This window comes from Prionailurus bengalensis, chromosome A2, assembly GCF_016509475.1.
Source record: "Prionailurus bengalensis isolate Pbe53 chromosome A2, Fcat_Pben_1.1_paternal_pri, whole genome shotgun sequence".
Taxonomy (NCBI): domain Eukaryota; kingdom Metazoa; phylum Chordata; class Mammalia; order Carnivora; family Felidae; genus Prionailurus; species Prionailurus bengalensis.
Window position 1 is genome coordinate 42,395,303 of NC_057348.1, and position 25,059 is coordinate 42,420,361.

Genomic DNA, 25,059 nt, shown 5'->3' on the forward strand with positions numbered 1-25,059 from the left:
CGCTGCCGACTCTGTGCTCTGTGGTCCCTTCTAGGACCTGGTTCTCAGTCCTAGAAGGTCAGATAATGCAGAGAAGGCTGTCGTGTGGTTGGTTCTCTAGACTTAATATGCTTGTGAAATGAAGAAAAGGGAAAAAATAAAGGAAAGTAATGATATGGTCATCAAATATTAAGAGCTGATGGTGAAATACCAGGATTTTTTAAATTGTTTGTGTAATAGTCATCCATTTTTCAAGTGAAAATATTTTGTGCTTTTCTTAGAGACTTGAGCCCATGTGGCACATTACAAATACCACTTCTAAAATTTTTTTCACTTAACAATTTTTAAAGTTTTATTAATTTCAGTAATCTCTAAACCCAACATGGGCCTTGAACTCATGACCCCCCCAAGATCAAGAGTTGCATGTTCTTCAGACTGAGGCAGCCAGGCACCCCTCCTTTTTGTTTTCTTATTAGCCATACTAACACTTACATAATCGACTTCTTGAATCTTTTATATATTGCATTTTAATTACATCAGTAATTTCACTTTTTAAAAAAGGTAGGGAAATGAATATCCACAGTATTACTCAGTGATGAATGTTCTTGCTTCCGATAGCATCTTGTATAATGCATTCTTCTCTTTCATTACTGTGGGTATTTCATTAATACCTAGAAATACAGAAAATATAACTTTTTAAAGTTCAGTAGGAGAAAGCATAGTGTGTTAGTAGAGTTGAAAAAGCAATAGTTGCAGTGATATGAAATATCCTGGCTTTATTTTCTGAACTTACTCCTTACAAATGTTAATCATGTGCACCTAGTCAGTAACAGTGACAAGGCATATAGACAGAGACTATAAAGTTGAGAATTTGAACACATAGCATGTGTTCATATACATAACATACACGTACATAACTGCTCTTTTGTAAGTCTACATAACCTCACTTATGCTGAATTCGCTGTCTTAGGCTCTGCTTTCTCAGCAAGCATGTATCAGCAAAATGAAAACCTTGTAAAATTGTCATGGATTAGCTTATACCACTGTATGTTTGTTAAGTGCGAAAAGTGACATTTATTTCTCGGCCTCATACTAAGTGACTAATTATAAAACCTTGCTGTGCATTGAAGCGTAACTCCCAAAAGCTTTACAACTTGACTTTTGACAAGGATGCCATTGCCATCTATTGAAATGATGTGATAGTGAAGTTTACTTGCGTTCGCCATTTTATGAATTAGAAGTTTTGTGTTTTTTTTGCTTTTGTTTTTTTTTTTACTTTCCGCATTTCTACTCATTTTGTATTTATTTGGCTCCATGAAATAGTCACCTTCATCATATTTGTCAACTTCCAGCCTAAAGCTTTGGAAATTGGTATAATGAATGTTCTAAATGGGCATAAATGTCTTTAGAGCTATTTTAACCCCCAAGAATGTGAGATCTGAGTCCTACCTGCCAAAATATGGCAGAAAATATAAACAAAAAATTATGTTTAAAAAAAATACCACTGTATTTAGAGGAACAATACTAATCAGATAGTATTTTAAGACTCAGGAGTGCTTGGCTGGTTCATTCACTGGAGCATGTGACTCATGATCTCAGGGTTGTGAGTTCAAGCCCTATGTTGAGTGTAGAGATTACTTAAAAATAAAATTTTTTATGGGGCGCCTGGGTGGCGCAGTTGGTTAAGCGTCCGGCTTCAGCCAGGTCATGATCTTGCGGTCCGTGAGTTCGAGCCCCGCGTCAGGCTCTGGGCTGATGGCTCGGAGCCTGGAGCCTGTTTCCGATGCTGTGTCTCCCTCTCTCTCTGCCCCTCCCCTGTTCATGCTCTGTTTCTCTGTCCCAAAAATAAATAAAAAACGTTGAAAAAAGTTTTAAAAAAAATAATAAAATTTTTTAAATACATAAAGAAAAATCCATGACTAATGGTACTGTTTTGAATTGAGGTATTGTGGGGAAAATAGTATTACTGGAGCTTGAAGCTTTGGCTCTTTGAGGGTGTATGGCAGAATAATTGTAAAAACTGCAGTTTGTTTTTATTGATCTGTTTTGAATCCACAGTTGACTTTTCTATATGACAGTTGAAAAGAATCTTCTTACTTTTTGTGTATTCTTTTAAAGTGTCCATGAGAAGGATGAAAATGAATACTCTGGTAAAGCAGTTGAGAGTGAATTGTGGAATAATGTACCAGAATAGCCTCTGTACCCTAATATAGCCAACATATAACAGATCTTTCCATAAATAAACATAAAATATTTTTTAACCAACTGAGCCACCCAGGTACCCCTTATAAAATATTTTTTATGCTGATAGATGCCTGGAATAGTAAGATGTGGGTTTACCAGAAGCGTTGGAACTTCATATTTCTCTATGACTCTTAACTGACCATAGGTATCGACAATATATTTGGGAGGCTTATTTCTCCAATAGGCATAAGATGCCATTGGACACTCAAGGAACACTGCCGGAGGCAACCTTTGACATTGACAAAGTGGAACATTTGGGAAAGGATTGCTAAATACGGCGATTCATACCCAGAAAACTAGCATTTTGCCATTTGCTAGCATTTTCCTAATTTGGCAGTGGTTTCCAGATGCCACACCCAGATCTCTCTCTCTCTTTTTTTTTTTTTTTTTTTAAGCAATGTTGATTTATGGAAATGTTTTGATAGAGGCTTAAAAGCTAACACCAAATTCAGCAGTGCAGAAAGACTCCATATTCTTCTTTTTTGTCAATATTTTCACTAGGGCAATGTCAGATATTAAATCACCTAGAATTAGTTATGTGCCATTTCAGCAACCTTTTGTGCACAATCTGCTCCAACCCGTTTGTGCTGATTAGCAGTTTAAAAAGTCTGCAGAGGAAGGGAATTTTCAGTAGCTTCCCCGCCCCCCGCCCCCCGCCCCAGCCCTGTGTGCACTGGGGAAGGAATTACCTTCTGTGCAACTCCTGAATAATTTTGTTGACCAGATTCATGCTAGAAAAGAACAGTATCAGAAAAAATTTACCTACATATGGGTCTGAAGCTATGCTCCCAGATATAAGAGAGGGAAAGAACCAGTGACTCGAAGTGAAGTGTGTGTGTGTGTAGTTCTGACTCCAAGGAGTCATTCATTCATTCATCAAATATTTATTGAGCTGTTTATAAATCCCAGGCACCGTGCTAAGCATTAAAATGAAGATAAATTCCCTGCCTTCCAGAGTCTACCATTACTGAGAATGTCAGCCAATAAATAAGTAAACAAATAAAATCATTAGAGGAAAGAAACAAAGGATTATGATAGAGAAAAATGAAAGGAGGAACTTACTTTTAGAAAGGCTTTTCTGAGAAGGTGACTTTCAATCCGAGCCAGAAGGGGAAGAAGGCAAACAGGAAAAAAGCCAGGGGAGCAGGGTTCCAGGCAGAGGGGCAGGGAGCGGAAAGGCGCTGTGGAAGACAGGAATTTGGCATGGTCTAGAGCTGACAGAAGGCTAGAAGCTGGAGTGCAGGGAGCTTGGGAGAGATTGGCAAAGGTAAGGTTAGGGCAGATCCTGTGAGGCTTTACAGGTCATGGATAAGAATATGAATTTAAAGCACACTATAGGAACTTCAAAGGAATCCAAGCAGTTCAAGCAAGTTGATCTGATTTATGTTTGTAAAAAAATCACTTTAGCTGTCGCATGAGGAGTGGATTGCAACAGAGAGCAGGACCAGTTGGTATTCCACTTGGGGAATGAGAACAACTTGGACTTGAACTAGGGTGTGATAAAGGGGATTTGTGAGACTGTTTATTGTACTTTTAATAAGATGATATGGGTGGTTTGGGGATTGTTGTGAGAAATAGCACACAGCCCCTGCAGGCAGGAAACCTACATAGGAAACAACCAAAGAATATGGGGTTGTGAGAAGAAGAGGTTTAAGATACGTGTTTCCATGCTGCCTGGTAGTGGAGGGATTCGGATGAGCCTCAGGAGGGCTCAGGGCTGGGGTGAGTGACATTTAGTGAGCTTCTGGTCTGAAAGAGGGCATGCGCAGCTGAAAGAATGTGCCTGTGCTCCACTGGGGGAACCTGCTCATTAATTCTTACAGCAGTTTTGTGTTGGGTATGGAAGATGAAAGACATTTTCCATTCAATTATTGATCATAAGCATGATGTGGTTTGATTAAAATGGAAAGATAATTGTATCAAATAGAATTTGGTTATCTTTTCCCCCCTTGCTATATTTTAATTTACCCTGTTTAAGTTTTTCCATGTGAGTAGAGAACACGGTACCCACCTCCCCCTTCCCAAGGAAAGAAGCATTTTATAATGAAAAGGGTTACTGAATAGCAAGTATATTATGTTGATTTTAACCCAAATGCCTACCCTATTTATTTTGCTGTATACATTAGTGATGTGAAAAGTTTCTAACTGTTCTCTCCTAGGACAATTAAAGTTTAGGCTTTAGATGTTTATTTTCAGATATATATATATATATATATATATATATATATGTATATGTGTATATGTATATGTATATATGGTTATAATCTGTTATACGGATAATGACATAAAGAACAAATAATAATTTTTAAATTGGTGAGAAAATAAAAAGATAACACAATGGAAAAATGGGCAAAGAGAGAGAACACATTTTAGAAAACAGAAACTCAAATGGCCAAAAACACATGTAAAGACACTCGACTTTAATCAGGACAGTGTGAATTAAAATCACAGTGAAAACAAATTATAACTCATCTGTAGCCATGGAATATTATTCAGCAATCACAAAGAATAGACCATATGCAATAACATGAATGACTCTCAAAGCATCATGCTGAGTGAAAGAAGGCAGACCTAAAAGGATAAATTTTGTATGATTTCATTTATAGAATATTCTGGAAAAGGTAAAACAGGAGGGACAGAAATAAGATCAGTGATTTCAGGGATAGTGGGTGAGGTTTAGGAGTTGAGGTGATGAGAATATTTTGTATATTGATTACAGTCATGTTTAAACAAATGTATAGTTTTGTCAATATTTGCTGAATTATACATTTAAAACTTGTTAATTTTACTCCATGTAAATTATGCCTTAGTAAAGCTGATTAAAAAAAAAAACCAATGAGGGTGTGTTTAACATTTATTGGACTGCAACAGGGAAAATATCTAGAACTAGATGTTGTGAAGATATCAGGAAATGGGAGCATTCATGCTCTGCTTGTGTGAGTGAAAAGTGACAGAACCCCCTGTGGGAGGAGGAATTCACAGTAGCTAGTGAGGGTGAAAATGTTTATCCCATGGGATGCTCCAGCCATTCTGCAGCTGCATGATTACCCAAGAGAAGTGCTCATGCATGTGCTCAAGGGGGACTATGCAGTCAGGAAGGAAGAATTTCTTCTGCTATTCAAGATCCTTCTAGCTGGACTAAGAATCAAATTGACATGAAACAGATTAATGGGAGGAAATCGTATTTAATTTCATACACATGAGAAATCCACACAGACAAGGAAATTCCAAAGACAGTCAAAGTGAGGTATATATGTCTTTTTGAAATAAGGAGAAGTAGGTAGGCGTCTGGGACTTCACAGGAAATGAATGTAACCCTTAGGAAGATGAAAAAGAGTTAAAGGTATGGGAAAGAAATGTATGTGGGCCACTCAGAAACAATGGGGCATAGAGGGCTTTGATCAAACAGGCCTTGCTAAGTTCCCCCTGTCTATTATACCAATTCATAATATAACATAGTTTTATCTCTGGTGATAGTTTTCTTCTTGGAGCAGGTCCTCTATCTAAATTCTTTTCAGGTAGTTGAAGAGGGTGGTAAAGAGCTTTTCTTGAATCTTCTGGGTTTTGATTGCTTTTAACACAAAATCATCTTCATATGAAAGGGGCCCATTTTGAGGCAGCCTGCTTTTATGCCCTACAATACAAACATGTACTGTGAACCATTTGTTTTGTTTAATTTTGTGTTGTTTTGTTTTGTTTTTTAGTATGCTCTATGCCCAAAGTAAGGCTTGAACTTACAACCCCAAAATCAAGAGTTGCATGCTGTATTGACTGAGCCAGCCAAGTGCCCCCTGTGTTGCAGTCATTTATAAGTACATAAAGTGTAAAAAACCTAAATGTCTATCAAAAGGGGATGAATAAATTGAAATATATAAAATATTTAGTATATGCGTGTTGACTTCTATAGAACAGTTCAAATGAGTGAATATATTACATTCAAATATAAATGTAGATTTTGAAAACAATTAAAAATTTTTTTAATGTTTTTATTTCTTTTTGAGACAGAGAGAGACAGAGCATGAGAAGGGGAGGGGCAGAGAGAGAGGGAGACAGAATCTGAAGCAGGCTCCAGGCTCCGAGCTGTCAGCACAGAGCCCTACGCGGGGCTCAAACTCACAGACTGTGAGATCATGACCTGAGCTAAAAAGTCTGACGCTTAACCGACTGAGCCACCCAGGCGCCCCTATTTTAAAAACAATTTATGTGGAAAAAAACAAGTGTCAGAATGATACCTTGTGTATGATACTATTAAAAAGCAAAATTTAGGGGCGCCTGGGTGGCGCAGTCGGTTAAGCGTCCGACTTCAGCCAGGTCACGATCTCGCGGTCCGTGAGTTCGAGCCCCGCGTCAGGCTCTGGGCTGATGGCTCGGAGCCTGGAGCCTGTTTCCGATTCTGTGTCTCCCTCTCTCTCTGACCCTCCCCGTTCATGCTCTGTCTCTGTCTCAAAAATAAACATTAAAAAAAAAAAAAGCAAAATTTAAATGAGTACATTTTTTAAATCTAATGGGCCTTATTCAGTGATTCATGAATCAGGCAGTATCCTGTCTAGCATATAGAAAGGAGCTCTGAGAAGGTGTACAAAGTGAAAGACTTTTAGGGGCGGAAGGGAGCACATACAAGGAATAGTAGCAAAAAGTGAATTGCTTCAAACGAGGTCACTTTCCTTTAGGAGGTAGCAGAGATCTATCGGGTAGATTACCTTGCTATTGCTGATCAGGCGATTCTTGATTGATGAGTGTAGGATTCCATTTCTAGGACAGGCTGAACCTGTAAGTTAAGTCTTGGTTTGGTGTGGTTAGGCTTAGCATAAGCAACTCCATTTGGGGCCTGTTTTCTTGTTAACAATACCAATTATGTGAATTAAAAACACTCATGTAACACTATATTTTCTTTGTAGAAGATAAAAATGTGTTGCTAACACATTAAATTAAATATGTTGGCTCTTTTTAGGAGTAAAGGGAAATGAAATTTAGAAGGGAAATTTAGGGGCTTTCAACTTAATTTCTTGTATTTTATTTATTTAAAAAGTGATTTCTGGGGATGCTTGGCTGACTCGGTAAAGCATGTGCTGCTTTTTTTGTTTTGTTTTAAACAGGTTTATTGAGATTTTATTCACATACCATAGGATTCATCCATTTAAAATGTGCAGTTCCATAATTTTTAGTATATTCACAGATATGCACAACTGTTACCATAATCCATTTTGGTATAGTTTTATCACCAGAAAAATACCCCCCTGCCATTTAGATTTCACCTCCTAGCCCCCAATTCTTCCAGCACTAAGCAACTACTAATCCACTTTCTGTCTTTATTGATATTCCTATTATGCACTTTGTATGTAAATGGAGTCCTACAATATGTTACCTTTTTTTTTTAAATTTTCTTTCTTTTTCTTTCTTTTTTTTTTTGGTGTTCCATTGTTTATTTATTTCTGATACTAGGTTATTTATTTTTCTTTTCTTAATTTATTTTTTAATTTACATCCAAGTTAATTAGCATATAGTGCAATAATGATTTCAGGAGTAGATTCCAGTGATCCATCCCCTATGTATAACACCCATTGCTCATTCCTAAAAGTATCTTACTTAATGCCCCTTTCCCCATTTAGCCCATCTTCCCACCCACAACCCCTCCAGCAACCCTCAGTTTGTTCTCTATATTTAAGAGTCTCTTATGTTTTGTCCCCCTCCTTGTTTTTATATTATTTTTGCTTCCCTTCCCTTATGTTCATCTGTATTGTATCTTAAATTCCACATATGAGTGAAGTCATGATGTTTGTCTTTCTCTAATTTCGCTTAGCATAATACCCTCTAGTTCCATCCACATAGTTGCAAATGGCAAGATTTCATCCTTTTTGTTTGCTGAGTAATACTCCATTGTATGTATATATACCACATCTTCTTTATCCATTCATCCATTGATGGACATTTGGGCTCTTTCCGTACTTTGGCTATTGTCGATAGTGCTGCAATAAACACTGGGGTGCATGTGCCCCATTTGAATAAGCACACCTGTATTCCTTGGATAAATACCTAGTAGTGCAATTGCTGGGTCATAGGGTAGTTCTATTTTTTATTTTTTGAGGAACCTCTATACTGTTTACCAGAGTGGCTGCACCAGCTTGCATTCCCACCCAGCAATGCAAAAGAGATCTTCTCTCTCCGCATCCTCGCCAACACCTGTTGTTGCCTGAGTTGTTAATGTTAGCCATTCTGACAGGTGTGGCGTGGTATCTCATTGTGATTTTGATTTGCATTTCCCTGATGATGAGTGATGTTGAGTAGTTTTTCATGTGCCTGTTAGTTTGACTTCCTCCTTGCCGATTTGGATGCCTTTTACTACTTTGTGTTGTCTGTTTGCTGAGGTTAGGATTTCCATTCTATGTTGAATAATAGTGGCAACAGTGGACACCCCCGTTGTGTTCCTCACCTTAAGGGGAAAGCTCTCAGTTTTTCCCCATTGAGGATGATATTAGTAGTGGGTCGTTCATACATAGTTCTTATGATCTCAAGGTATGATCCTTCTATTTCTACTTTCTTGAGGGTTTTTATCAAGAAAGGATGCTGTATTGTGTCAAATGATTTCTCTGCATCTATTGAGAGGATCATGTGGTTATTGTCTTTTCTTTTATTGATGTGATGTATCACATAGATTGTTTTGCAGATAGTGAACCAGACCTGCATCCCAGGTATGAATCCCACTTGGTCATGGTGAATAATTCTTTTGATGTATCGTTGGATTCGGTTGACTAGTATCTTGTTGAGGGTTTTTGCATCCATGTTCATCAGGGAAATTGGTCTATAGTTCTCCTTTTTAGTGGGATCTTTGTCTGGTTTTGGAATCAAAGTAATGCTGGCTTCATAGAATGAGTTTGGAAGTTTTCCTTCCATTTCTATTTTTTGGAACAGCTTCAAAAGAATAGGTGTTAATCTTCTTTAAATGTTTGGTGGAATTCCCCTGGAAAGCCATCTGGCCCTGGACTCTTGTTTTTTGGGGGGATTTTTGATTACTAATTTGATTTCTTTAGTGGTTATAGGTCTGTTCAAATTTTTTCTTTCTTCTTGTTTCAGTTTTAATAGTTTATATGTATCTAGGAATTTTTCCATTTCTTCCACATTGCCCAATTTACTGGTGAATAAATACTCACAATATTCTGTTATTATTGTTTGTATTTCTTCAGTGTTAGTTGTGATCTCTCTTCTTTCATTCTTGATTTTCTTTATTTGGGTCCTTTCCATTTTCTTTTTGATCAAAATGGCTAGGGGTTTATCAATTTTGTTACTTCTTTCAAAGAACCAGCTGCTGGTTTCATTGAACTGTTCTACTGTTTTTGTTGTTTTGTTTTGTTTTTGGTTTTGATAGCATTGATTTCTGCTCTGATATTTATTATGTCCCATCTTCTGCTGGTTTGAGATTTTATTTGCTATTCTTTCTCCAGCTCTTTAAGGTGTAAGGTTAGTTTGTATATGTGAGACCTTTCTTTCTTCTTTAGGAAGGCCTGGATTGCCATACACTTCCCTCTATGACCACCTTTGCTGAGTCCCAGAGGATTTGGGCTGTGGTGTTGTTATTTTTATTGGCTTCCATGTACTTTTTAATTTCTTCTTTAACTTCTTGGTTAGCCAATTCACTCTTTAGTAGGATGTTCTTTAGTTTCCAAGTATTTGTTGTCTTTCCAATTTTTTTCTTGTGGTTGATTTCGAGTTTCATAGCATTGTGGTCTAAAAATATGCACAATATGATCTCGATCTTTTTGTACTTGTTAAGGGCCGATTTGTATCCCTGTATGTGGTATGTTCTGGAGAATGTTCCATGTGCACTCAAGAAGAATGTGTATTCTGATACTTTAGGATGAAATGTTCTGAATGTATCTGTTAAGTCCATCCAGTCCAGTGTGTCATTCAAAGCCATTGTTTCCTTATTGATTTTCTGTTCAGATGGTCTGTCCATTGCTGTAAGTGGGGTGTTGAAGTCCCCTACTGTTATGGTATTATTATCAATGAGTTTTTGTATGTTTGTGATTAATTGATATATATTTTTGGGTGCGTCCACGTTTGAAGCATAAATGTCTACAATTGTTAGATCTTCTTGGTGGATAGACCCCTTAATTATGATATAATACCCTTCTTCATTTCTTGTTACAGTCTTTATTTTAAAATCTAGATTGTCTGATATAAGTATGACTACTCTGGCTTTCTTTTGGTGACCATTAACATGATAGATGGTTGTCCATCCTCTTAATTTCAACCTGAAGGTGTCTTTAGGTCTAAAGTGGGTCTCTTGTAAACAGCATATAGATGGATCTTGTTTTCTTATCCATTCTGTTATCCTATGTCTTTTGATTGGAGTGTTTAGTCCACTGACATTTAGAGTGAATACTGAGAGATATGAATTTATTGCCATTTTGTTGCCTGTAGAGTTGGAGTTCCTAGTGGCATTCTCTGGTCCTTTCTAGTCTTTATTGCTCTTAGTCTTTGTTGTTGTTTTTCATGCTCTTAGTCTTTGTTGTTGTTTTTCATATTTTTTCCCCTCAGAGTGTCCCCCTTAAAATTTCTTGCAGGACTGGTTTAGTGGTCATGAACTCCTTTAGTTTTTGTTTGTCCAGGTAGCATGTAACTCTTAATCTCAGGGTTGTGAGGATGAACCCCATATTGGATATAGTGCCTACTTAAAAAATACATCAATAAAAATAAAAATAAAATGTGAGTTCTGAGGCAAGTATGATGATGTTAACTTTAAAAAAAATTTTTAACGTTTATTTATTTTTGACAGAGACAGAGCATGAGCAGGGGAAGGGCAGAGAGAGGGAGACATGGAATCTGAAGCAGGCTCCAGGCTCTGAGCTGTCAGCACAGAGCCTGACATGGGACTAGAACCCACAAACCACGAGATCATGACCTGAGCCGAAGTTGGACACTTAACCGACTGAGCCACCCAGGGGCCCTGACGATGTTAATATTTAAAAATTCTAGATGGCAATTATATAGGAATATTTATTTACTCATTTGTAATGTTTGTTTATTTTTGAGAGGGAGAGAAACCAAACGTGAGTGGGGGAAGGGCAGAGAAAGAGACAGAATCCAAAGCAGGCTCCAGGCTCTGAGTTGTCAGCACAGAGCCCAACACAGGGCTCAAACCCACAATCCATGAGATCATGACCTGAACCAAAGCTGGACACGCAACTGACTGAGCTACCCAGGCACCCTTAGAATTTTTAAATTATATTTTCTGGATCTAAACTTCTTCATAAAATAAAAACACTGAAGCTACATTGCAAAATTACAAACATAGAATTTGTGTTTTTTGATCCTCAAGTGGAACCATTATCACTGAAACTTTGTTTCAGCTCTTAATCACAATGTAGATCTATTAGAGTATTTAGAGGAGCTAAAAGACCCTAACTAAACTCATTCAAAAGATTAACTTGCTTAGATCTGAGAGAAATCTCATGCCTTTCCATTTTTAATTTCATGGTGGTTGGGAAAGACTAGACCAAAAGTCAACTCAATCTCCTCATCACAAAAATAGAGGTAAACCACATAGTCACACTCCAGTATTTAACATCCATACAAAGACTTATTTATAATGAGTAGTACTTAGTGCATCAGGTAATGTTCCTAATGTTTATGTCAGTTCTTGAGCATTCTTACCATTGGAATATAGACGAGCACACCATTGAAGAGCTAATTCATTTAAAAAAAAATTTTAATGCTTGTTTATTTTTGAAAGACAAAGAGCGCACAAACAGGGGAGGGGCAGAGAGAGAGGGAGACACAGAATCCGAAGCAGGCCCCAGGCTTCTAGCTGTCAGCCCAGAGCCTGATGCAGGGCTTGAACCCACAGACTGTGAGACCATAACCTGAGCCTAAGTCAAATGCTTAACCAACTGAGTCACCCAGGTACCCCAAGAGTGAGATTAAATTATGTGTTTAATATTAAGTTAATGAGACTACAGATACCGAACTTATATAAGATGTTAGTCTATTGTATCTTAATATTCATTGAGTTAATTTATGAAAACATTTTATCTGCTCAATAATGATATGACTACATATTTGACAAATTTATATAAAAATTTAGGTTTCTGTAAGGAGCAGCATCATTTGAATTTAAGCTTATGGATATAATATTATTTCATCTCCTGGCAAAATAGTTAGAAGGCAGCATATATTTTGTGTGAACCTAAATAAGTACCAGACATTGACTCCCCAAATCAAAATATAAGTTCTTATCTACACATGACTGTGTTACTTGACCTGTTTCATTTCCTGTTGTTACTGTCAACAGCACCAAGTTGGTGGCTTAAAACAACATAAATATGTTCTCTTGTGGTTCTAGGGGTTAGAAGGCCTAAAATCAAGGTGTCTTCAGAACTATGTACCCTTGGAGCCTCTAGGTGAGAATCTGTTTTTTTGTTTTTTCTAGCTTCTAGAATCTACTTATATTCCTTGTCATCTTCAAAGCCAATAGCATAACGTCTTCCAACTTCTCTTTCTCTGCTCTGCCCTTATGTCACCTTTTCTGACTCACCCTCCTGCCTTCTTCCTGCAAAGAACCTGCGATTCTATTGGACCCATTCACATAATACAGAATAATCTCTCTATCTCAAGGTCCTTAATATAATCACATTTGCAAAGTCTCATTTACCATGTAAGGCAACATTCTCACAGTTTCTAGGGATTAGTATATAGATATCTTGGGAAGTCATTATTCTACCAACCACACCACCCTTCAAACTCTTTTCTGGTTGAAATATCCATGAAATTAAGTAAGCTTTTGGTGAAAACCTTTTGGTTCATCACTATCACTATATGATGTAAAATAGTGATACTTACGTGAAGTGTTATGGGAATACAAATCCCCATTAGAAAATTAATATTAGAAGGTAAACCTTGTCTATGTATTGACCCATGGGGTTAAATAACTTTTGTGTGGACACTATACCACTTTTTAAAAGTAGTCATCTATTCAGAATGTGGTATTTTTGTACTGTAACTGCATTGTATCATCGATGAAAAATAGTGCATATTTCAGAAGATTGTTGCAATTACTAAATGAACTATGTTTTAAACTGTCTCAGCAGTGACTGGCCTGGAGCTTTTGCTAAATACATGCTTGTTGATTTTGTTAATATTAATAGATTCACTGAATTATCAAAAACCATATTGGCTACATTACACAGCAGAATTTAGTGGGATAAAAATGCAAAAAAATTGATTTAAAGAACTCAAAAGGACTATATCAGGTACTAACTAGCTAGAATATTAAGTTCGTAAACCTTTTATTCATTCAACAAGCAGCATCGAGCACTTAGGAATTGGTAAGGAAAAATGGTAAGGAATTGGAGTGACACTTACCTTAGAGAGCCTCCAGTCCAACTCAATAGGAAGACAATAAGTAGAGGAATATGGGTCAGGATCAGACTGTCTTTTATTTGATCCTTAGAGTTATGCCAAATTTAATATCTCTGAAGTCTGAAAATGAATATAGAGATTTATCCAGTAGGATGGATCCTAATTCTTAAAGCCTATCTTTTTTTTTTTTTTTTTTCTTTATAAGACTGTTCATAAAACCAAAGTGAAAGCTGGGTCAAACATGAAACAATTCAGTATCTTAAACACATGCACACACTGACAGTCCCACAATCAGGCAAACATAATAAACACCACCACCATTTTCTAGGAACTAAACAGTGAGTGTGCTTCTCTAGATATCTAAAATCAAGAGAGTGATTGCGATTTCTTATTTTTTTTAATACCCATTTATTTATTTTGAGAGAGAAAGAGAAAGACTGAGAGAGAGAAAGAGAGAGAGGATCCCAAGCAGGCTCAGCATTTTCATCACGGAGCTGGATGCAAGGCTCGATTTCCTCAACTCTTGAGATCATGACTTGAGCCGAATTCAAGAGCCAACTGCTCATCTGACTTAGCCACCCAGGTGCCCCAAAATGGAAATATTTCTATGACTTCTTAGAGAAAAAAAAATGTACTTTGTAGTGCTTGTAGTTTTTCAAGGTGCTTCCTCCTGTCCCCAATGTTTAGTAGACAATCCAAGTAGATGGTTTCTGATAGGCTTCACATAGGAGTTTTGAAAACATCACAAGAAGTGTATCTTAGTCCTTGTCAAAATATTTTCTTGTTGAAAATAGAGAAAATTTTTGGTGAAAACTGAAATGCATATCAGTTTAATTCATGCACATTATTTCAGGTAAATAATGTCACCAGGAGTTTTCACGGGTAAAATCAATGTTTATGTCATACAGTAAAGTAGCAGTTATTTCCAGAGTTGAAAATGTGTAAATGTTGTCCACCTCTTCCCACCATATCAATCTTATTTTTTCTTTAATAACTACCACCTAATAATGCCTATCTATTAAAACTAAGCAGGAAGTTGTCTGGTGAATCATTTTAAAAAATATTTTTCGGGGCACCTGGGTGGCGCAGTCGGTTAAGCGTCCGACTTCAGCCAGGTCACGATCTCGCGGTCTGTGAGTTCGAGCCCCGCGTCGGGCTCTGGGCTGATGGCTCAGAGCCTGGAGCCTGTTTCTGATTCTGTGTCTCCCTCTCTCTCTGCCCCTCCCCCATTCATGCTCTGTCTCTCTCTGTCCCAAAAATAAATAAACGTTGAAAAAAAAAATTTTTTTTTAAAAAAATATTTTTCTACCTAACTTAAAAAAAAATTTTTGTAATGCTTATTCATTTTTGAGAGAGAGAGAGAGAGAGAGAGAGAGCTTATTCATTTTTGAGCTGAAGTCTCATGCTTAACCGACCAAGCCACCCAGGCGCCCCAACTATCTAACTTTTTATAGAAAAGTTATATGAGAAGAAACATAGGAAGAGAGGAAATGATCTATTATTAGACCTGAAGTTGGGGTCTAGAATAGCCCTGTGTATGTGTGTAGCATTCGAGCCATGCTGCATAAATGCCAGAGCTAGTGCCTAGGACTGAATGGGAGCCTGTTGTGCTTCTGAGGTAAATGAGAAAAACAAACAAAAAACCCCGTCTTTTCTCTCCCATTCTTAATCACTATGATGTGGAAATAAGGTCTAAAAGGTTTGTACCACTTTGATATACAGTAGGTGATAGATGTGTGGAGAGAGGAAACAAAAGGCATGGAATAGAAATCAAATGCAGTCAGAAATAGAGCGAATTCTGGAGACAGTAGCATGTGTGGACACTGACTGCAGTTTTAGTGCTGACGAGTCACAGCAGAAATGTCGGCTTTTTTTTAGTGCTTAGGGACCTTCCAGCCTGGTAGGCAAATTGTTCTCCTTTGCACCATCTACATTGTTTTCTCCTCTGGGATTGTCCCTGTCTTGTCTTACTTCACTTTTTCCCATCTGTCTATTCCTGGAGATACCTGCACTCATTACTTCGGGCCTCCCATTAGTGATTTCATTACAGTATCTGCATTCTGCTGTTTGCTTCCAGCAGTGAACCAAAGCACAAGAAACCAGCCACTGTTCATCAAGGGAGGTTGTGGGCACAGGCTGGGTTTCTTTTAGCCGTCCACACTGGCTCAGGGAAGATGATGGACAGGATTTCTCGTTTCCACTCTTAGAGTTCTTATAGCTAATGCCCTGATGTATCTGTCTATCAGTGAATTGATAGATTGATCCATCCACGCATACATTTATTTTGGCACACAGCTTTGGGATCCAGGCAAATGATGCCTGAATGGACTTACCCTATCACTGCTTGTCAAGGTTAAAGAATCAGAACTCAGAAGAAGAGTTGAGACCAACTTTAATGATGGTATTGGAATGGGTAGTTTTAATAATGATATGTTTTCTTCAAGGGAATTTAGATTCAATTAAGTATGTAATGAAAGCACAAGGGAGTGTTTGAAGAATCATTGAGTCTCTCTGTCCAGGTGGCATACTTTTAGATGGAGTTACATGCAGTCTAAGAGTGAAACAAGTCCTTTAAAGGCTTACCCCAATCACCAGAAAGAAGAATACAAACTGTGTTTCTGTTTAAACTAGGCAAAATTGTCTATTTAGGTGTTAAACATTCAGTGGGATACCTACCCATGAATAAGACATTTTTACATATACTCAGTTGTATACATATATGTACGTGGGTCACTGAGGCAGTATTTTAAAAATGATCGTGCCTAAGTGGTTACTTTATTTATTTTTGTAGTGGAATTAGGCAGATTATAATTTACATAAACTGAATGCACATGGGACTCCATATCTTCACAGAGTATATTATATGGTAATACAATTTTAGAGTGGCTGATTAGGCCTTGTGAGGCCCAGTGACATAGGATAGCAATAGATTGCTATCAAAGCCAAGAGGAAGATAAGGTAGCATTTTTGTCATGTAGAGCTCTAAATCCTCTATTACTTTGAAATCAGCTCAGTAGCATATTTTAAACTCAAGAGGGGCTATCTTTCTGGTTCCTGATGATTGTTTTAATGGTGGATCTGACCATATGTGTATCAGATATGGAAAGTAATGTCCATTAAATAGAGTAAAAATGTTCTTTTAGGGAGAAAAAAATGTGATTTAAATTTTTAGATTCTCATGGGATCTCATTAAAGTTCTCTTTCTTAAATAGATTGTGCAGCCTAATAGTTATCAGGAATCCTGCAGTGCACATGGCTGATAGGTTAGTTTACACAGGATTAATTGTGTAATTTTGGAAGCAGCCAGCACAGTGAACATTGATTTTTGCATTAGCCCTGTGTGTTGTTTCTAAGGAAATTCTGCTTTCTATTTTTAAGGTGGTGTAACATTTCACTTTTTGTTAATTATAATTTCTACCAACATGTTTCATGCCTGGTATAATTTATTAAAAGTTTTTCCTAATGTTATTTTCTAATTGTTATGTCCTTCAGAAACTTTATTAATCTTGAGCACTGATGTGTAAAAAAAATGACAGAAGAAAATGCCTTTCACAAAGCATTCTCTAACAGGCCAGTTTCCCCATGCTTCCATCGATAAGTTGCCCAAATATTCCTTAGAATACAGAAACAATTCAGTTGCATCTAATCCGTATACTAAGTGAATGATTAACGTAAGAAGTAACCTGAAAATATTACATTTCTCAAAACCAAAGAATGTGAATGTCCAAAGGAGAGCAGGCTGTTCAGAACAGTCCATTTTCTCGAATATGTAGATCTTTAGAGCCTCATATTTCTTGAAGTATTTGTTGATATGGAAGGAATAAAGAAAGAGGTTTTTTTTTGTTTTTTTGTTTTTTTTGCTTGAATTTTCCAGATAATTAGTTCAGCTCTCAGTTACTAGAGTTTGTCCACTTTTTGTGAATATAAAACGTCTGTTGGGATTTCAGTGGGATTGTTGTAACTGGGTTGAGAATATATTTTGTTGTCTTCTGTGTGGTTTTGAGAAAACAGAAAATAATGTTGATTGTGTGCAATTTAGGCTTTAATCTTTACACTTTTCTGGTCTTGGATTTGCAAATCAAGTACCTGCCTGTGCCCCTTTCCTCCCCCAATTCGAGACTCCATTAGATAAAAATTTCCTCCCTTCATATCATTGTGGTTCCTCCAGCAAAAGAGTTGAACACCTCTTAGCTTTTGCTGCCTTTGTTTTGTTTTGCTTTGCTTTGGGTGGAAACTCCCTCTCCCTTCTCCCCCACTGTGAGTTTCTGCTGCATTATAAAGACCCAATAAGGAACTGTACAAAGTGAGTACTTAAAATGTGTGCTGAGTGACCAACTGGACCCTCTTGGAAGAACCCTCTTAAACACTTTGTTACCAGAACTTCAAAAAGGGGCTTGCTTCTGAAGAATCAAAGGATCTCTTGTATAATAAATTTGAAGCATTCAGTATAAAATGAACGGAATAAAATATCTTTTAAGCTCCTGTATGATGCCCGGATTATGTGAAGAGACTAAGGAAGTGGTGGTTCTCTCACGCTTTTGTGTCACGTTAAACAGAAATAGATGAAAGCAAAAGCTTAAAACTGACAAAATCCCAAGCAGGGAAGCACTGGTTCCCAGCTTGTTCATTGGTTCATAGCAAACAACCAACTGATAATTTGAGGAAAAAAGAAAAAAGATTTTCTTTCATAGGAAAGGACTGAGTTTGTTTTGTGTCATTTTAAACCACAACTTCACAAAGTATACACCACTGTTTTTCTGACATAGAAAGTGGGTCATGACATTGTTGAGAAAGGACTGGAATTGGAATCACAATACTGGCTTCTACCCTTGACCTTTGTCACTTGCTGTGTGTGACACTGAAGAAGTAACCTAACCCTCTGCATTTTATTTTTTCCTAATTTTTAAATAAATCTAACAAATTAACAAAAACTTGTTTCAAGGATTACATGAAAAAAAATCTTTGGTAGAGTGTTATAAAATATAAGGTGTTATACTCTTATAGGTAGTTTGCAATACAATTTGATTAAGCAATTACAACATATTTTAGTTCTCTGTTTGGAGGCTAAATATTTGCTTTTTACGTTGCACTTGGTCTTGGGTAGTTTGAATAACCCAAATGAGAGTTAAATTTTGAAACCATTGTAATTGTCTTCAGTACATCGTATGCATGAAAATGGGTGTATGCCTCTGGAGGAAGAGCCATTAGCTTTCTCCAGATTCTCCAATGTGTTTGTGATTCTAATGAGGTTACGAACCACTTAACTAGATGAGTCATCACCAATTTCCATTTCACATTATCGAAGTATTGGATACTTGTATTATGGAAGTATTGGATACTTGAAGAGTGAATTTAGCATATTGGTTTATATTTACCAAGGGTTTTTGTCTAACAGAAATTCTACTGAGGGAGAAGATCAATGCAGATTGGCGATCTGCATAACTTTTCCCACTGTTAATTTTTTAAATGATTATTTCCCATAATTAAGGCAGATTTTTCTTTATTTCTTTCCACACCACCGCACCACTGTCACCACCATCATCTAGTCCTCTTTTGTTTTAAATACGTAGCTAATTGCAGATCAATTACAATCTTAGGGAAAACTGAAACAGACATAGCCTGTAGGTGAACTTTGAAATTTTGTGCAATAGGACTGCATTAAATATAGTATTTTTCTACATGTTGTTTTTTAATAACTAAAAAAATTATGTTAATTGACATTTTCAACTGACAGTGTATCTTTAGATTTTATTTCTTATTGTCCATCACCACAAATGTTTCTCACCATAAATGTGTCAGTGTTATCCTCAACTGTACTTTCAACCTCCTGAGCCCAATGCAAATTTTGTTTAAATAAATATTTTTCACAGCATCACTAATGATATTCAACTCTTCGTGTCTAAAATTTGTGGATATCCCTTATATTTCTGGTAGATTTCCTGATCAGTTTTTGGCAGGAATGAAAGACATGGCAACCTCTACTGGTTGACCAGAAAGTTATGCTTAGAATTCCATATTCATCTCTCTAACTGGGGAGTACTTTGGTATCTCCCATGTACTGAGCTCATCGTGAGGAAGCACTGGGGAATCGTAGGCTTGACCCACATATCGGCAGCTTGTTACAAATTATTAATTCGGTCTTTTGAGTAACACCATTGTGTTTGTATATCATTCTGCTTGCACACAGTTTCCTGGAGTCTTCATACTTAGCTTTTTTGATTTGGTCTACATAAAGATATTATGACAGTTGTCATTGAATTGCACAATCTTTTCTGCATTAAAATTAATAGGAATTATCATTTTATTATAATAAATAAGTATATTTAACTTATTAACATTAACATTTAGAGTCCATCAATAACTAATTAACATTTAGAGTCTATCAATGACTAACATTTAGAGTCTATCAATAAATAACTAGTCTGCCTCAATTTTTAGACATCTTTTTTTTTTTTAATTTTTTTTTTTCAACGTTTATTTATTTTTGGGACAGAGAGAGACAGAGCATGAGCGGGGGAGGGGCAGAGAGAGAGGGAGACACAGAATCGGAAACAGGCTCCAGGCTCTGAGCCATCAGCCCAGAGCCTGACGCGGGGCTCGAACTCACGGACCGCGAGATCGTGACCTGGCTGAAGTCGGACGCTTAACCGACTGCGCCACCCAGGCGCCCCTTCATCTTTTGACATCTCTTTTTTGCAGTTTTAGATTTTTTTAAATTATTGAGTAATTTATTCATGCTTTGCTGATTAGCTCTTTATTTTCAGTTTTACAAGGTAGGTTTTGCACTTAGGTATTTTTTACACAACAAACTTTCCATGTGCAAGTTAGTGTATATAAAATAATTATGTTAGACATTATCTATTTTTAAGTGAAACATTTTATTTTTTTCAACCTCTTTGAGGTATAATTGACACATAAAAATTGTGTATATTTAAAGTGTGCAACATGATTTTATATACATATGCATTGCCAAATGATTTTCACAATCAAGCTAATTAACACATCCACCACCTCACGTAGTTACCTTTGGGGGGTGTGTGTGCGTGCGTGTGTGTGTGTGTGTGTGTGTGTGTGTATGGTGGGAATACTTAGGATCTATTCTCAGAAAATTTCAAGTGCACAATACAGTGTTATTAACCCAGTAATCACCAGATAATAACCAGGTAATCACCCTGCTCTACATTAGTTCCCCAGAACTTAATCATCTTATAACTGAAAATTTGTACCCTTTGACCAGCATCTTCCTATCAGTACCCCTACCCAAGTCCCTGGCAGCTACCACTCTACTCTTTGCTTCTGTAAGTTTGACTTTTATAGAGTCCACAGATAAATGAAATCATATATAGTATTTGTTCTCCAGTGTCTGACTTATTTCAGTAGTGATATGTCCTCCAAGTTCATCCATGTTGTTGAAAATGGCAGGACTTCCTTCTTTTTTATGGCTGAGTTAGTTTTCATTGTGTGTGTGTGTGTGTGTGTGTGTGTGTGTGTGTGTGTGTGATCAATGTTTCTTTATCCATTTGTCCATTGGCAGACACATAGGTTGTTTCCATAGCTTGGTTATTATGAATAACGCTTCAGTTAACATAGGAATGCACATACTGCTTTGACATACTGATTTCATTGACATTATCTCTGTTATGTGGTTTACCATTTACAAACACTTACTGCCACTCTCTGAGGGTGGTGAGGCAGATTTTGTTAGCCCCAGTTAAAGAAAGGAAGATGTAGGCACACCTGAGTGGCTCAGTAGGTTAAGCACGCTGGGCATGGAACCTGCTTAAGATGCATGTGCTCGCTCGCGCTCTCTCTCTCTCTCTCTCTCCCCCTCCCCCTCCCCCCACCCTCTGCCCCTTCTCTGTGGGATGAGCACTCTCTCTGCCTATAAAAAAAAAAAGGATGATACAGAAGTTTATGGTAGTTGTGACCTACTCAGGGGTATAGCTAGTGAGTACCAGAGTTGGTGTTTGTGTTACCATAATTTAACTTTACATCTTAGACTGGAATTTTCTAAGCTATTTTGCTCCCTTCTCCACTCAAGGACCTTCTGTGAAAGGAACCAAGGAGCACTTAAAATTTTTCTCTAAGGTAGGGGCTGAACTCATTATCTTAGACTGAATCAATTCAGGCTTTTCTTTTATCCCCATTCTCTTTAGTTCCTATTGAATCAAGACTTCCAGCACCCTTGAAACCTTGGCTTTATCTGAGAATACCAACACATAAACTGGAGTTAGCATCCTGATACATAAATCTGAATTTGTCATTTCCTACTAAAATCCCACAATGCTCTTCTCTTTTAAGATGAAGTTTAATTATCTAAGCATGACATTCAGAGCTGTTCACACTGCCCCTGCAATTCAGTTTTTCAGCCTAATGTCTATTTTTTCTATTCTCTGCCCTCATCTTTCGCCTCTAAACCTGAGAATGCCTTGCTTTCTTGCGCTTCTTGGTTTCTTCTCCTGTTCTCCCCTAGTGCCCCCTCTGGCATTAGAATGCCATTACTTCCTTTTCAGTTTCATAAACTGGCCCATTTACATACCTTGCCAAATAACTATGCGGGGGGGGGGGGGGGGGGGGGAGGGGAGGGGGGAAGGGTTTTATTTCTTACCATGTTTATTTTGATGCAAAAGGTAACTTACAATCATTAAAAAGTGTCTATTAAATTAGATCATCTTTAATCTCTCTTTGCCCCTTTATTCCAGTGTTGTTTCCCACAAAGCTGTAGATATATACAATTATTGTTGGCAAAATTGAGCTCATACTCCATATAAAATTTTGTGGTATTTTATTTCATCTAATATTATATGAAAGTTCAGCATTCAGTATTCTTTGAAAACACAATTTCAACCTACAAAATTGTCTAATACATAGTAATATTCTAGGAACTTAATTATTCCTCTACTACTGAGCATTTAGGTTGTTACCAAAATTTAGTTTTATAAGTTACACTGACTAAATATGATTTTACATTAACGTTTGAACATATCTCAATATGTTTAAACTCAAGCAGGTTTTCTATTTGTGTGAAGACTGGTTTAAGTGCACTTAGTAATTTTTAACTTTGACAGATGATTTTTGTTTTATTAAATATATATGCATATATTTAATAAATATATATGCATATATATTTAATAAATATATATTTATTTTTTATAAATACATGCATAGGTGTGTATGTGTGTGTATACATAGCTATTTATATTTTACCAGATCTCTACAGTAGACATTTATTACTCTTATGATAAATAAAAAAAAAAAAAAAAAGAAACCCTAACCCACACAGTTATCCATCTTAACCAATTGCCATCTCCTTCAAAGTCTTTCTAACGTGAATTCATAAGTAAAAAATGAGTTTCTCATTGGTGGAATACTAAAATCACTTGTAAATTATTTGTCTCCTAGGGTTCACTGTGGTGTGCGATCGTAAGTAGCTATCAAGACTAAAATACAGACAGTACTGAAAAATACTGGGAAGGTGGACAGAGGACTGAAACTTAGTCTTGTTCTGTGGGAGAGTTACTGAGTGTAGCCCTAGGCATGCTTTGGGGAAGATGAGGGGGAAGCAGAGATTCTGAGGCTCCTAAGCCAGTGGTGCAAGAACTGTAGAGACTGCTCAGGGCTTGAAAGCTGTTTGAGCAAATACTCTGACTAAAGCAGCAGGTGGAGTGGCTCAAGCAGGAAATTGGGAATAATATCCTGGGATTGGATTTGTTTAGACAATTCCTGTTTCTAGGACATAGGGCTCTCCATTCATGGGCGTGCCTTGACCATCGTGCCGGATGCAGAATAGTCAAGTCATAAATACTTGAATGAATGAATAAAGATGACCTTGTACTTGCTTGCAGATAGGAAGTATTACCAGTATTACCGGGCTCCTGAGTGGCTTAGTCGATTGAGTGTCCGACTTCAGCTCAGGTCATGATCTCGCAGTTAGTGAGTTCAAGCCCCGCGCTGGGCTGTCTGCTGACAGCTCAGAGCCTGGAGCCTGCTTCAGATTCTGTGCCCCGCTCTCCCTCCGCCCTACCCCTGCTTGTGCTCTGTCTCTCTCTGTCTTTCAAAAATGAATAAACATAAAAAAATTAAAAAGAAAGTATTAGCTATATTACCTGGTTTTCATACCTAAATGTGCCTGCAAGATATATGTACTTGAGTTTGACTTGTAATGACTTAGAATTCCATTCTTTAATCATGATTGAAAATACATGTCTGCCTATGCTTGCAGCCTAAAGAGCAAGAGTCCGGTTTAAAAGTGTTCTGATGCTATTACAATGCCTTTGGCAGTATTTAAGACTATCACAATTAAAAAGCTGTATCCTGGGGAAATGGTTTTGCAATCCTATACAATATGTAACTTCTTTGTGCTTCAGTTGTTCTACCTTTAAAATGAGGAACTTAAAGACAGAACGTTTTTGTCTACCTCATAGAGTTGTAAGGATAAATTGAATTCATAAAATAAAAGGGGCACCTGGGTGTTTCAGTCGGTTAAGCATTTGACTTCGCCTCAGGTCATGATCTCAAGGTTCCTGGGTTTGACCCCCGCCTCAGGCTCTGTGTTGACAGCTTGGAGCCTGTAGCCTGCTTCGGATTCTGTGTCTCCCTATCTCTCTTCCCCTCCCCTGCTCATACTCTGTCTCTCAAAAATAAACAAACATTAAAAAACAGCATAAAACAGAAGAGTGCCTGGCATACAGCAAACCCCATGTAAATGTATCCTATTGTCATTACTGAATGAGCCAGACCTTGGTATTAACTTGTCCACAGCCAACTGATTTGATCAGGATTTAGTCAGAGGACCTTTGCTTTTCTGGTGTCTGAGATTATCATCATACACATTTTGGATCGTACACAAAAGCAGAATACTCCTCAGTTGATTGTGTTCAGAATTGCAGATTTGTTATGGACCTTTGTACTTCCTGGGGAGACAATCTACAATTGCATTGGAAAGTAATATAAAATCAGAGCTAGATGCTCATTGAGATCTAAAAGTTTATCTATTCAGTTTATTCTTAACATAAAGCTTTGGCATTTTGCTTATTACTTTCAAAACCATTTCAAACATGATTTCATTTGATACTAATACCACTCTCAACAGAATTAAGAAAACAAAGAATGCCCCTGCCCATCAGACACCAAGGTGACAAACGGGATGAGCAGGTCCGTAAGAGGGCCTCTGGCCTCTGGCAGGTGGGACTTTTAAGTTGTATGATTTGGAAAACAAGAGCTTCCCCCTTTGTGTTACAGGGTTCTAGTCCACACTTTGTGATTTGACCAGGTAATGTGGTTGAAACTTGGCCTCCAGTGTTGTTCTGCTCCCTCAGTATTCATGGTTCAAAGACCCCAGATGGTGCCATGTGGGGCCAGTGCCCTATACATGTCCCTCAGGTCCTTCTCTATCACCCTGAGGCTATTCTGCTACAACGACAATTGTCACCTCTCAAATAGCATTGGAGTAAATCATGTCCACATTTGATTGCAAAAAAA

The 25,059-nt window shown here is 37.3% G+C and overlaps 1 protein-coding gene and 1 long non-coding RNA gene across 9 annotated transcripts in view; one reads left to right on the plus strand and one right to left on the minus strand.

The window, feature by feature from the left end:
* The window catches only part of CHL1 (cell adhesion molecule L1 like), a 201,240-nt gene that overhangs the window by 17,616 nt on the left and 158,565 nt on the right, over positions 1 to 25,059 (plus strand). The window contains exon 2 of one of the 8 annotated variants that reach the window (XM_043587950.1): positions 12,563 to 12,620. The exons of the other annotated variants lie outside the window; for them this stretch is intronic. The gene's annotated coding sequence lies outside the window, so the exon portion shown is untranslated. The remainder of the gene's footprint in view (positions 1 to 12,562; positions 12,621 to 25,059) is intronic. 8 annotated transcript variants of the gene reach the window in all.
* LOC122487447 lies at positions 481 to 4,485 on the minus strand. The gene is made up of 2 exons (XR_006298386.1): positions 3,286 to 4,485; positions 481 to 650 (listed from the first exon to the last, which is right to left on the minus strand). It is a non-coding gene; the product is annotated as an uncharacterized LOC122487447 (long non-coding RNA).